This window comes from Octopus bimaculoides, chromosome 7, assembly GCF_046866305.1.
Source record: "Octopus bimaculoides isolate indiv1 chromosome 7, ASM4686630v1, whole genome shotgun sequence".
In the NCBI taxonomy this organism is placed as follows: Eukaryota; Metazoa; Mollusca; class Cephalopoda; order Octopoda; family Octopodidae; genus Octopus; species Octopus bimaculoides.
In genome coordinates, this window is record NC_142934.1 from 32,178,699 (window position 1) to 32,191,636 (window position 12,938).

The window sequence follows — 12,938 nt, forward strand, 5'->3', positions numbered from 1 at the left end:
TTGCTTATGAGACCAAAATTAGTAGTGATGGCAGGAGTTGTGATAAGATAATGGCCTGAGTAAGAATGGGATCAAAAAGTGTAGAAAGCTATCAATTCAGTCAGCAACAAAAGGAATCCCTCTTTTAGTGAAAGGCAAAGTATATAATGCTTGAATACAATGTGCAATGCTGTACTGTAGTGAAATATAGATAATATTAAATGTAGAGAACGTGTAAAGGCTAGAAATAAATGAAGCAAGCATGCTTTACTGGGTGTGTAATGTTAGTATGAATGAATACTGGATCACAAATGAATTAAGAGAAAAATTGGATACAAGAGGAATCAGATGTAGTGTAGAAGAGAAGAGAAGAGATTGTGCTAGTATAAATATGTGATGCATGTGAAGTATGGTATTTGGATAAAGAAACACCAAGGAATCTAAGTGAAAGGAACCTTTGGAGAAGACAAGAAAGGTATAAGCAAAAGTGGTGAATGCCGATGCCAAAAGGCTAAGGAGATAAGGGAATGCAGCGAGGTGTAAGATGCCATACTGCAGAATGCCCATCTAACCCATGCAAGCATGGAAAAATGCAAGTGTGGTTAAGAAGTTTGCTTTCCACCCATGTGGTTTTGAGTTCAATCCTGCTGTGTGGCACCTTGAATGAGTCTCTTCTACTGTAGCCCTGGGCCTTGTGAGTGGATTTGGTAGATAGAAATTTAAAGCCTGTTGTATATATCTATGTATGTGTATATGTGTAGGAGTGTATGTGTGAGCATGTGAGTGTGTCTCCTGCATAATTGTTGTAAACGAATGCTCTACCACTATTTTAACATCCACTCTTCCAAGATTACCTGGACCAGATGGAGTACATTGAGGTAGATTTTCTATGATGGGATGTCCTCACTACTTCCAAGAAAGTTTTTATTTCCTCATGGCCAGACACATTTTCACAGAAAACAGAAAGTGAATGATACTGTTTGCTTACAACTGTCACATGATGTCAAGACAAGGGGACAGAATCACACACACACGCATGCACACACACACACACACAAATGCAACAAGCTTCTTTCAGTTTCCATCTACTAAATCCACTCACAAGGCTTTGGTTAACTTGGTGCTATAGTAGAAGACACTTACCAAAGGTGCCATGCACTGGGGTTGAACCTAAAACCATGAAGTTGAAAAATAACTCCTTAACTACATAGCTATGCAGTATGTAGTTCATTAAAATTGCTTCTCAGAATAAAATAATTAATGCTTAAAAGAACTTTGTTCATTAAATTATACTATGAACTTTATCATTTTCCTCACTTCTGTATGGAGTTCATTTAAAAAAAAAACACTCACTAGAAAATTAACTTTTTCAACTTCAAATGTGGTATTTCTTTTGTTGGGTTTGTAAAAATTAAGTAAGCATTTCTTAGGGGTGCAGGACAGAATAAAGGTTGGGAACCTCTGCATCTACAAACCCACTTTCTTCCAACTATGTGAGTCTGCACAGGATCTTGCACTATCATGAGATGTTAGACTGGCTGTATGCATTATGTGTTATCTTAGTCATATTTACCTTTCACTCTCTCTCACACATACAATCTTCACATTTTCTGAGAGTTTTTCTCATCACAATATACAGAACACAACATTCCTCAAGTATAAATGAAATAATATATTAACTCTTTTGGTAACAATCTTTCTGAAACTGCCCCTGGTTCTATAATATAAACTTTCTGTTTCAAAGTGCTCTAAATTAAAACCTTGCATCAAAATATTGTGTTAGTTTATGGTGTAAACTTTAGTTTAATACTGACAAAGTTATAACAAAAGGATTAATAACAACAAAGCTCTTCAGTTCTATATTTAAGAGATGTGGAATTATGTACATTATTTACAATTGACGGATATTTGTCCTTATCTTGTTTCGGCTAATATACCCTCCAGCCTTCATCAGGTGTCTTGGGGAAATTTCGAACCTGGGTTCTCATTCCTAAGGTATTTTTCGATGTTGCTAATATTATTATTATTATTATTATTATTGATATTCAGGTCACTGCCTGGAATCGAACTCGGAATCTTGGGGTTAGTAGCCCGCACTCTTAACCACTACGCCATATGCCCACGGGTTTGAAATTTCCTCAAGACACTTGATGAAGGCTGGAGGGTATATCAGCCGAAACGTTGTGTTAACAACAAACAGGATGAGGACAAATATCCGTCAATTGTGAATAATGTAAATAACAAAGCTGTTTTATTAAAATTCTTTGTTATTTTCAAAATTAATTCCTGGCATGGTACCAGGATGTATACTGGCCATGGACATGTGGGATCAAATGTGTCTGGTACCTATTTACATTCTTATTTCAAATCCTGCAGAGGAGAACTTTGTCTTGAACCCTTTTGATACCAATCTGCTCAAAGCATCTAGTGGTTCTGTCAAATAAACTCTCTGTTTAAAATGATCTAAATTAAAATCTTCTGTCAAAAAAATTTCATGTTAATTCCTGATCCAAACATTAGTTTAATACTGACAAAGTTATTTTACTAAATTCTTCATTATTCTCAAAATTAACTGGAACAAAGGCAGTGTACTTCAACAGAAATATGATTACAAAAGGTTAAAAGTGACTTAAATTATAACTTTCCATCAAAATTTCATACTACTTTATGCTCCAAACATCAGCTTGATACTGACAAAACTATTTTACTACGTTCTTCATTATTTTCAAACTTAATTGAAACAAAGGCAAACTATTTCAACAAAATTTTAGCAACAAAACAGTTAAAAAATAAAAAATATTCTCAAATGAGGTAAAGCAAGAACAACAAAAGAAAAGTTACAACAAATTTTTCAAAAGTGTATTGAAGTTATGACCAAAGAGTGGGGTGGAGGTGGAAAAAAAGAAAAGAGTTCAGTGATTAGTATGTTAACTCTTTTATTGAGAAGTCATGTGACTAATAAGGCTAATGAATAGGTTAGGCATGTGATATGGACATTACATATCTGGAATATAAAACAGAGTCACAGGACAGAATGTCTTTTATGGCTAATGTCTGTTAATCTTTTTTTATCTCAGTTAAACAATCTATTTTTTAAGAGGTTTTTCTATTGAGATGAATAGTCAGCTCATGTATGTATGTATGTATGTATCTATGTATGCATGCATGAATGAATGAATGATGCATATACAGGGTGCAGTGAATATATTGTTGTATTGTTGTCTAAATTATGCAAAAATGAAAATAACACTGACCTCTCATTTTAACAGATATATTTACAAAAATTACATAAAAATACCTTGAAATACTAAAGAGTAAATTTATTCAATAAAATTGCCATTGGCCTCCAGATGACTTCAGAATCTCCTGCAACTCTTCTGGACAGTCTCCTTTTTTAAGTTGGTGAATGGTGCCATAATCCTTGCCTTTAGTTTAACTTTAGTGTTACAAAAATTTTAGCTTGTCTCTCGCTCAAATGTGCCCCACACATAATAACCAAGGAGGTTGCAGTCAGGGGAGTTAGGTGGCCAGATGTTAGGGGTGATGTAGTCACAGAAATTGTCTGACAGCTAAGACTGGGTTCTCCTGCTTGTGTGGCATGGTGCAGAGTCCTGTTACCAGACATGGGGGTCTTCCAGCAGCCACCCTCTTGCACCAGGGCAGCACTACCTCCTCCAGGCACTTGATGTAGGCCTCCATGTTGAGACTGAGGCCATGTGGGAAGATGAATGGAGGCATAACATCACCATCACTAGTGATCACTCCAAACACCATGATGTTGACTGGATGCTTGATTTTTTATCACTCTTGGTACATGTTTTGGGGATACAGCAAGCCAACGGTTGTCCTGTACGTTCACCATCTGATCCTGGCAGAAATTTTTCTCATCTGAGAAAAACCAAAACATGTTTGGTTGGAGGGGATGCTTGAGTTTATTCAAAAGCTTCATAGCACAGTCTTTCCTCTTGTCCTTGATGGCTTGGGATTAAAATTGGCCCTTTCTTATCTTGTATGAGGAATACCAAATGTCTTCATGCACTACCTCCCTGATGTTCTATCCTATTTATGCTATTCAGCATTATTACTATGCATGTGAGAATAAAATATTTCCATATCTGTATATTTCAATACAACTCAATGCTTCTAAAAAAGCAAACATTGTTTGTTTACATATATCGTAATATATATATATATATATATATATATATATATACACGACTGTGTCCTGTTTATATGTATATATATATATATATATATATATATATATATATATATATATATATATATATTTATGTGGAGAATGGAGCAACAAATACAAGAAAAAGCAATACTGTTGGACTAGTTAGCCGCTGTTTTATTACGTGGAGGTTATGTAATGAGTCATTGTGGAGGTTGAGGTTATGTAGTGAGTCATTGTGTATGTTATGCAATAGTCATTTACGTACATTTCAATCAAGCCAGTGGTTTGGCAGATCTCATCAGAATGTTGAGGAGTATGTTCAGAGTTTGTGGTGTGCGAAATGTAGGAGAAGTGATTAGTGGGTGTATTAATGTATGTAGTGGTGTAATAGTAGCGATAGGTGAAGAAAGCCTTACGTTTTAGTTGGAGTTGTGTTGGTCTTCCTGTAAGGGGATGTAGGATGGGTGCTATTTAAGCTCATTGTTCCAGTTTTAGTTAAATGCATCTCCACGTAATTTTATGATTGAGGGATGCGTCGTATATTTATAGCACCGGTGGTGTTAGTATAGGGAAGCAACCCTAAATTTAGGTGAAAAGGGGGCTAACTTTGGTCTTATTCGTAACTACTTATAATTAATAATACCTAGAAGGAAAGTTATTTTATGCAAATTTAGTTTTGCTTAGGAGGTGTGATGTATTATATATTTAATTATACTTAGAGAATGAGTATTTAGTAGCGTGAAGACAGATTAGACTAGATTCATATCTCCTGTTTAATAGGTCGTTCTTAGCCGTTAGGATTTCGAGGCACTCGGTTAAACAGAGTTAGCAGAGTCTGTTAGTTGGGTTATAGGAATTAGCTACTTTTAGTATGTGCCACTTTAGTTTATATTCTATCTTATTGTCGTTTAGTTCCCAGATATACCTACTAAGCCCTGTAGAATTTGCCTTATTTCTGTTTTTAAAACTCGATAGGTGCTCGTTATATCTAAAGCGTATTTGGTTTTTCGTTGCACCAATGTAAGATTTAGTGTGGCTGTTTGTTTGTACATCACATTGGTAAACTATATTATCTGTCTTGCATCTATTGGAGAAATTACATTTGTTCCTATCTCTACAGCCACATAGGTTATAAGGGGTGTCTGTGTCTGTGTCTGTGTGTTGTTGTGTGGCCCTATTGTTTTTTCGGTGTGCGTCCCTCCTAGTAAGGGGTGTTGGATTAGGGTTGGAGTTAGTTCTATTATTTAGAGGGTTGTTGATTTGGTTGTTCGTGGTGTTTCTAGCTGTATAGAATGCGTCTAATTTCTTATTATTAATAGATGCTATTATGGTAGCTAAGTTACATGTCAGGCTGTGGCCTATTCTTATTTTGTGCTTAAATATTTCTGCGTATTTATTGTTCACATTGAGGTGTTTATCTATTATGTTCACTAGTGAGCGGACTATGTTGGTTTTGAGGCCCATGTTATAGGGAATGATTAGCCAGATCGTATCCTTATTGTTCTTGCTGCTATTATGGCCATATCTGGTATAGAAGCTGCCATCATAACTGGGAAGGCTGGTGAATTTTTCTTTACGGCTATCTAATTTATTTCTATATTTGGGTTTATTTTTGATATGCGTCCTTTCATTATTTTCCCTGCTAATATTGTTAGGTTTTAGTGGGCCCGATATATGGTTCCTTTTAGTCTTCTGGGTTTCCCTGTAATTTAAGCTAAACTTATCGCTGTATTGCTTAATGTTGGTTCTGTTCAGGTGGTTATTGTATTTCTGTTTCGTCTCGTTGTTAGCCTTAATCGTCCTTTTAATATTATTGGTATTTGTGTTTATATTGTTGTTGGTATTTTTAGTGTTATGTGGTTTGGCTTTGGGACGTGTTGTATTTCTATTACATGTGTTATGTTCATCTTTGTCATTCATATCATTAGTGTGGTTTCCAGCGGTGTTTGGTGTGTTAGTAGTGTGTGTGTTTCTAGCGTTTGGGTTCCTTGTAGTTGGGTCTTTTTTATGGTTATTGGAATCGATGAATTTAATTTTATGGTTAAATCCTGCCTTATGTAGTGCGATGTTGTAGGTTTCCTTATGCTTATTAAAAATAGCTTGGTTAGAGGAGAGGCGTGATATCCTATTGCTTATACTATGTGCTAAGTCTCTCTTGAGGAATAGTGGGTGGTTGCTGGATGCGTTTATGTATTTTAGGTTAGTATTGGGCTTTATGTATGGTTCATGTAGTCCTGTGGCTAGATTGCAATTAGCGTCTAAGTAGTTTATGGATGTGTGTTCGTTTTCTATAGAAATGGCTAGTCCAAATCTTTTGAAGAATTTATGCAAGTTTTTCTTAATGAGCTCTAGTTTCCTATTCGAGGGATTTTTAATTACAAATAGTGCATCATCCCTGTATAATCTACCTTCCAGGTCTGGGAATTCCTCCTGTATGTAGGAGAGCAGATAAATTCCAACTAAGTCACTTATCTGAGCTGAATCCGGGGCTCCCATGGTGATATCGAAGGAGTTAGGGGAGTCTTTACGGACCCAGAGCTTGTTATCTCAAACCTTATAATAGATTTTCTAGCTTCAAGTATTACATTAATTTCTTTCCTAGTTAGTTGTGAATTATTTTTGGCATATTTAATATTGTGGGTTAATTGAGGAGTAGTAGTCTACTATATCTATCTGTATGAATTTGTAGTTACTAGTATTTTGTATTTTGGAGAACCAGTTTAAGGGCTTCATATGTGTTAGACCATAATTCGAGGGACAGTCTACTTTTTAGCGTAGGGATGTACTTATCAAGTATTAGTTTACTTAATTTGCATAGGTCTGATCTATTAGGGCATATTAATCTAACTTTAGTGTCTGTAAGGAAGTTGGGTTTATGGTCTTTTAAAGTGATTCTAGGTCTAAGGGGTATAAATGGTTCAGTTTTTTCAGCTAAGTTATATTCTAACATGATGTCCTTGGCTGCTAAGTTCATGGACCGTAAGGTGCTATCTGGTGTTACTTTATATTTTTTTGTTATTTCTTTGTGTAGGAGTTGGTGGTATAAGTTGATGTCCATAGTGTAAGAGTTTCCAGTTTTGTCCGAGTGGACAATAATTCCATTCTGGGATTTTAGTTTGTGCAGTAGGTTTTTAAGGTATCTCTGGTAATTATATATATTGTAATTATATATATTGTATATCAAACCCAAGCTGTTATATTTAATTTGTTTATCTGCATAACTGCCCTCACCTCTTTCTCTCTCTCTCTCAATATATATATGACAGGCTTCTTTCAGTTTCCATCTACCAAATCCACTCATAAGGCTTTGGTTGTTCCGAGGCTATAGTAGAATTACAGATAGATAGATAGATAGATAGATAGATACATACATACATACATAGATACATACATACATACATACATACATACATAGATACATACATACATACATACATGCATGCATGCGTGGGTGTGTGTGTGTGTGTGTGTGTAAGTATGTATTTCATTAAAAACATGACTATGTTCCATTTTTATCTTTTATTACAGGATTTTTCATATTTTCATTCACGTTTTTGCAATTTGTTTGGAACAATAAAGTTCCTAGTTCCATGCACAATGTTTTCAGACATTGAAATGATGTTTCATCATTTCAAATCTTATTGTTTACTGTCATCATCATCATCATCATCATCATCATCGTTTAATGTCTGCTTTCCATGCTGGCATGGGATGGATGGTTTGACTGAGGACTGGTGAGCCAGAGACTGCACCAGGCTCAATCTGGTCTGGCAAAGTTTCTACAGCTGGATGCCCTTCCTAATGCCAAACACTACGAGAGTGTTGTGGGTGCTTTTTATGTGCCACTGGCACGAGGGCCAGTCAGGTGGTTCTGGCAATGACCATGCTCACGCTCAAACGGTATTTTTGGCTATTTCTGGTAGATTGCACAAACTAAATTTGTTTTCAGTGTTCTAACAATCTTCTGTGGAATATGTTATGTAGCCCAGATAATTGCTAGAAATTTTAGATAAAACAGTTTATGGTGTGTGTTTACCTAACTTAATAATTTTGAAGTTTGAGCATTAAATTAACTAACAGTTGCTGCATGGTTCAATTGTTGTTGTGGAGACAACATGATACATATTTTTTCTTTTAAACTTTTGCATTTTCATGTTACTAAAAATTAAGCATTTTGTTTCAATAGATCAACAGTCTTGGCAAAGATATTTTAATTCCCTCGAAATGTTTCTCAAAAAATCCTAAAAGTTTAATGTGATTTACTTGAGTATAAAGAAGACAAAGCAAGTGACTAGTATCAAACAGCTTAGAATCAAACAACTCAGTGTGTAGGCATGCATATGTGCACTTGAAAGAAAGGGAGGGGCATATACACACACCTCCCCAAAAGTTTGCTTCAGATAAAAGTTAAAAGAAACATGAATAGTTTGTGTTCAAATTTAGAATTTTAGCATTTTCACTTCTTTTAATTGTTAGGAAACTGTAAATCATCATCAAAATTGCTACAAACTTGTTCAAAGTAAAGAAACATCTTAAAGTTAAATAATAAAAATTTTAAATGCTTTCATATGATTTAAACTTAATAGATTTACAGTAATACACTTTAGTTACTGCATAAATATTATCAATGACAATTTTATTATTGGTTGGCAGATATCAGCATGGATCAAGGAACAGCTTGTTTGTAGAAATTATAAAACAAGATCATCAGCTCTTAGATTCTTCATTGCTGGTACTTCTGGCTGATGAGACACAACATGTTGATACACTGATGTTCCAGAATCCCTTGTATTAATGAGTTGAGTGTGTCATGAACACAGAAGAAGCTGTTTTCCTGTCACAAACACAACAGTGATTAACGTATTTGCATTGAATCTCACTGTTCATCATGCAGATGATGATTTATTATTTTACTAAATTCTTCTTTATTTTCAAAATTAATTCAGACAAAATCATTGTATTGTAACCAACAGAAATGTGGTAACCAAAATGTTAATCCTTCAGGAGTTGATAAACTAAGTACTAGTTAAGTACTGGGAGTCTATTCAAAAGGACTATTATTCTCCTACCCAAATTTGTGAATCTTGTATTTATAATAGAAATCATCATCTCATCAATATCATTATTAATATTTTTATTATTATTACTGGCAGTAAAGGTGGTGAACTGGCAGAATTGTTAGCATGCTGGGCAAAATTCTTAGTGGTATTTCATCTGTCTTTACATGCTGAGTTCAAATTCCGTCAACTTTGCCTTTCATCCTTTTGGGGTTGATAAAATAAGTACCAGTCAAGTACTGGGGTCAATGTGATCAACTTACCCCTCCAACCAAAATCTCAGGCCTTGTGCCTATAGTAGAAAGGATTATTATTATTAGCCGTAAGTTGGCAGAATTCTTAGCATGCTAGACAAAAAGCTTAGTGGTATTTTATCCGTCTTTACTTTCTGAGTTAAAATTCTGCTGAGGTCAACTTTGCTTTTCATCCTTTTAGGGTCAATAAAATAAGTACCAGTAGAACACTAGGGTTGATGTAATCGACTTATTCCCTCTTCTGGAATTGCTGGCCTAGTGATGAAATTATCATTATTTTTATCATTGGCAGTAAGATTCTGCCTTTCATCTTTTCAGGGGTGATAAAAATAAGTACCAGTTGAGTACTGGAGTTGATGTAATCAACTAGTCCCCGCCCCACAAAATTCAGGCTTTGTTCCTATAGTAGATAGGATCATTATTATTGGCGGTGAGCTGGTAGAATTGTTAGCATGCAGGTAAAATGCCTTGCTGCATTTTGTCTGTCTTTACATTTCGAGATCAATTGCCACCAAGGTCAACTTTGTTTTTCCTCCTTTTGGGATTGACAAAATAAGTACCAGTTAAGTACTGGGGTTGATGTAATTGACTAGCTTCTTTGCTCCAAAAGTTCTAGCAGAAAAGATCATCATCATCATCATCATCATCATCACCATCACCATCACCACCAGCACCATCACCATCATCATCCTCATCATCCTCATCATTGTTACTGGCTATTTGGCAGAATTGTTAGCACGTCAGTCAAAATGCTTAGGGGCATTTTGTCTGCCTTTACATTGAGTTCAAATTCTGCTGAGGTCAACTTTGCTTTTCATCCTTCTGGGGTTGATAAAATAAGTATCAGCTGAACATTGGGGTTGATGGAATTGACTTCTCTATCCCCTCAAAATTACTGGCCTTGTGTCAAAAATAAAAAAGAATTTATATTGTTAGGGCAAACACATTGTAGAATAATTAACATTTTCATACAACAGAGCAATAAATACTATTTTATTCATCGACTTAATAATCTTTACTATTGCTATAGGCACAAGGCCTGGGATTTGTGGGGAGGGGACTAGTCGATTGTATCGACCCCAGTGTTCCATTGGTACTTAGTCTATCGACCCCGAAAGGATGAAAGGCAAAGTCGACCTCAGTGGAATTTGAACTCAGAACATAAAGATGGATGACTCATCAACTTAATAATGATAACTGTTTCTAACACAGGCACAATGCATGCAGTTTTGACGGGAGGTGGTAAGTCAATACTTTTGACCCTGGTATTTGGTTGGTACTTAATTTTATCAACCCTGAAAGATGAAAGACAAAGTTAACCTTGGCAGAATATAAACACAAAATGTAAAAGAGTTGGAGTCATCCTTATCATCATCCAGTCCAAGCTGGCATGGGTTGGACAGCTTGACAGGAACTGATAAAGCCAGGGCCCACACCAGGTTCCATAATGTTTTGACTTGGTTTCTGCTGCTGGATGTCCTTCTTAATGCCAACCACTCCTCATAGTGCACTGGGTGCTTTTTATGTGGTACCAGTACCCACACTAATGTTTTTATGTGGTACTTTGGCTTTAGGACCTCAATTCTGTTATGGTGGGCAGGTCTTCTCAAGTTCAACAATGTGCTACATATCTCAAATACCATGAAGCATTTTTCTGATGCTCTAATGATTTTGCCATATTTCTCACTTTATAATAATTATAATAATGTTCCAAAGTTTGGCACAAGGCTAGCTATTTTTAATGGAAGGAGCCAGTTGATTACACTGATCTCAGTATTTAACTGGTACTTCATTTTATTAATCCCAAAAGAATAAAAGGTAAAGTTGACCTTGATGAGATTTGAACTCAGAATGTTCAGGGCCTGAAGTCATGCTGCAAGGTATTTTTTTGATGCCACTAACAATTCTGCCAATCTACTGCCCTAATAATTCTAATTTTGGCACAAGGTCAGCAATTTTGAAGGGAGGGAGAAGTGAATTACATCAACCCCAGTGCTCAACTGGTACTTATTTTATTGACTCTGAAAGGATGAAAGGTAAAGTCAACCTCAGTGACATTTGACCTGAGGACATAAAACTGGAAGAAATTCCATTAAGCATTTTGTCCATGGACAGACAGTCATGAGATCGTTTCTTGAACCAGTTTTGCATTTAGTTCCACAGGTATCACACTAAATTCTCAAGTAGCCAATAGACTGTACCTTAGTGATTAGTTAGCCTGCACTGATCTATATATGTTCTCCCACAGGAACAGTAAACTACAAGGATTAGAACCCTCACCAAGAAGAGATTTATCTCTACTTAATGCTATGACAACTGGAAATTAACATTGATGACACGGATCAGCAATTCACAACATGGGGCATACATCTCACTGGAGGAGCCTGGGAAAATTGGGGTGGGGCATGGTGCTATAGTCACTCGGCACAAGGTTCTCCTTAAATTAATTCACTTTTTTCTCTTAGACAATAATGTACTTAATAAAAGAGTTACCAGTAGATTCTTTTGTATTAAATAACTGTGATAAAATATTGGTTTCAAATTTTAGCATAAGGCCAGAGGTTTCAGGGAAGAGGCTAAGTTGTTTACATCACCCCCCGGTGCTCAACTGGTACTTATTTTATTGACCCCAAAAGGATGAAAGGCAAAGTCAACCCTGGCAGAATTTGAAATCAAGTTAAAGGTGGACAAAATGCCACTAAGCATCTTGCCCAGCATGCCAACAATTCTGCTAGCTCTTCACCTTTAACTGTGATAAAATATTAAAAATAAAGTTGCCTTTTTCCAACCACTGGTGGAGCATACCTTTTTCTGGTAAGTTATAGTGGGGGGTCTGAGGGAAAATAGGTTGGGAAACACCAATATAGATCCTTCATAATTTGTAGAACTTTGATTGACTGGCCAATGGTACCAAACCATTTTATAGGTCTAGAAATATTGCAGAATTAATTTAGCACTTGTGAGTTCTTAGCATTAGTATAAAGAATAAGGGGATAATTAAGAATGAGGCAGCAGGTAGCTACAAAAAGCAAGGTAGTTAAGAGTGAGTGAAACTTAAGAATGGAGTGTGGTAGTTACTAAAGCTGTATTGATTATGTTGTTTATTCTCCAAATTAGCACCAGATCAAGTTGATCAATGATAATTGTATTTCAGCCATAAACATCCTATCTTTTTTACAGATACTGTGTATCTAGGATTACTTTATCCAATGTATCCTTCCTCTTTTAAGATAGCAGGGTGTGATATAAGAAAAAATTAGCTATTGTATCTTGCAAGTCGAGAAACAGAGGCTCACTTACTTGTATTATTGTTTTCATAAGGTGCAAAACTTATGTAATTTAACACAACCAAAATATTTTTGTCAAATACTGTATTTATTTGGATATAATACACATTAATGTGCCATGCACAGCCATAATTATGAGCAATGAAGTCCTTGAAAAAATATCTTTTTCTGTATGCTAAGC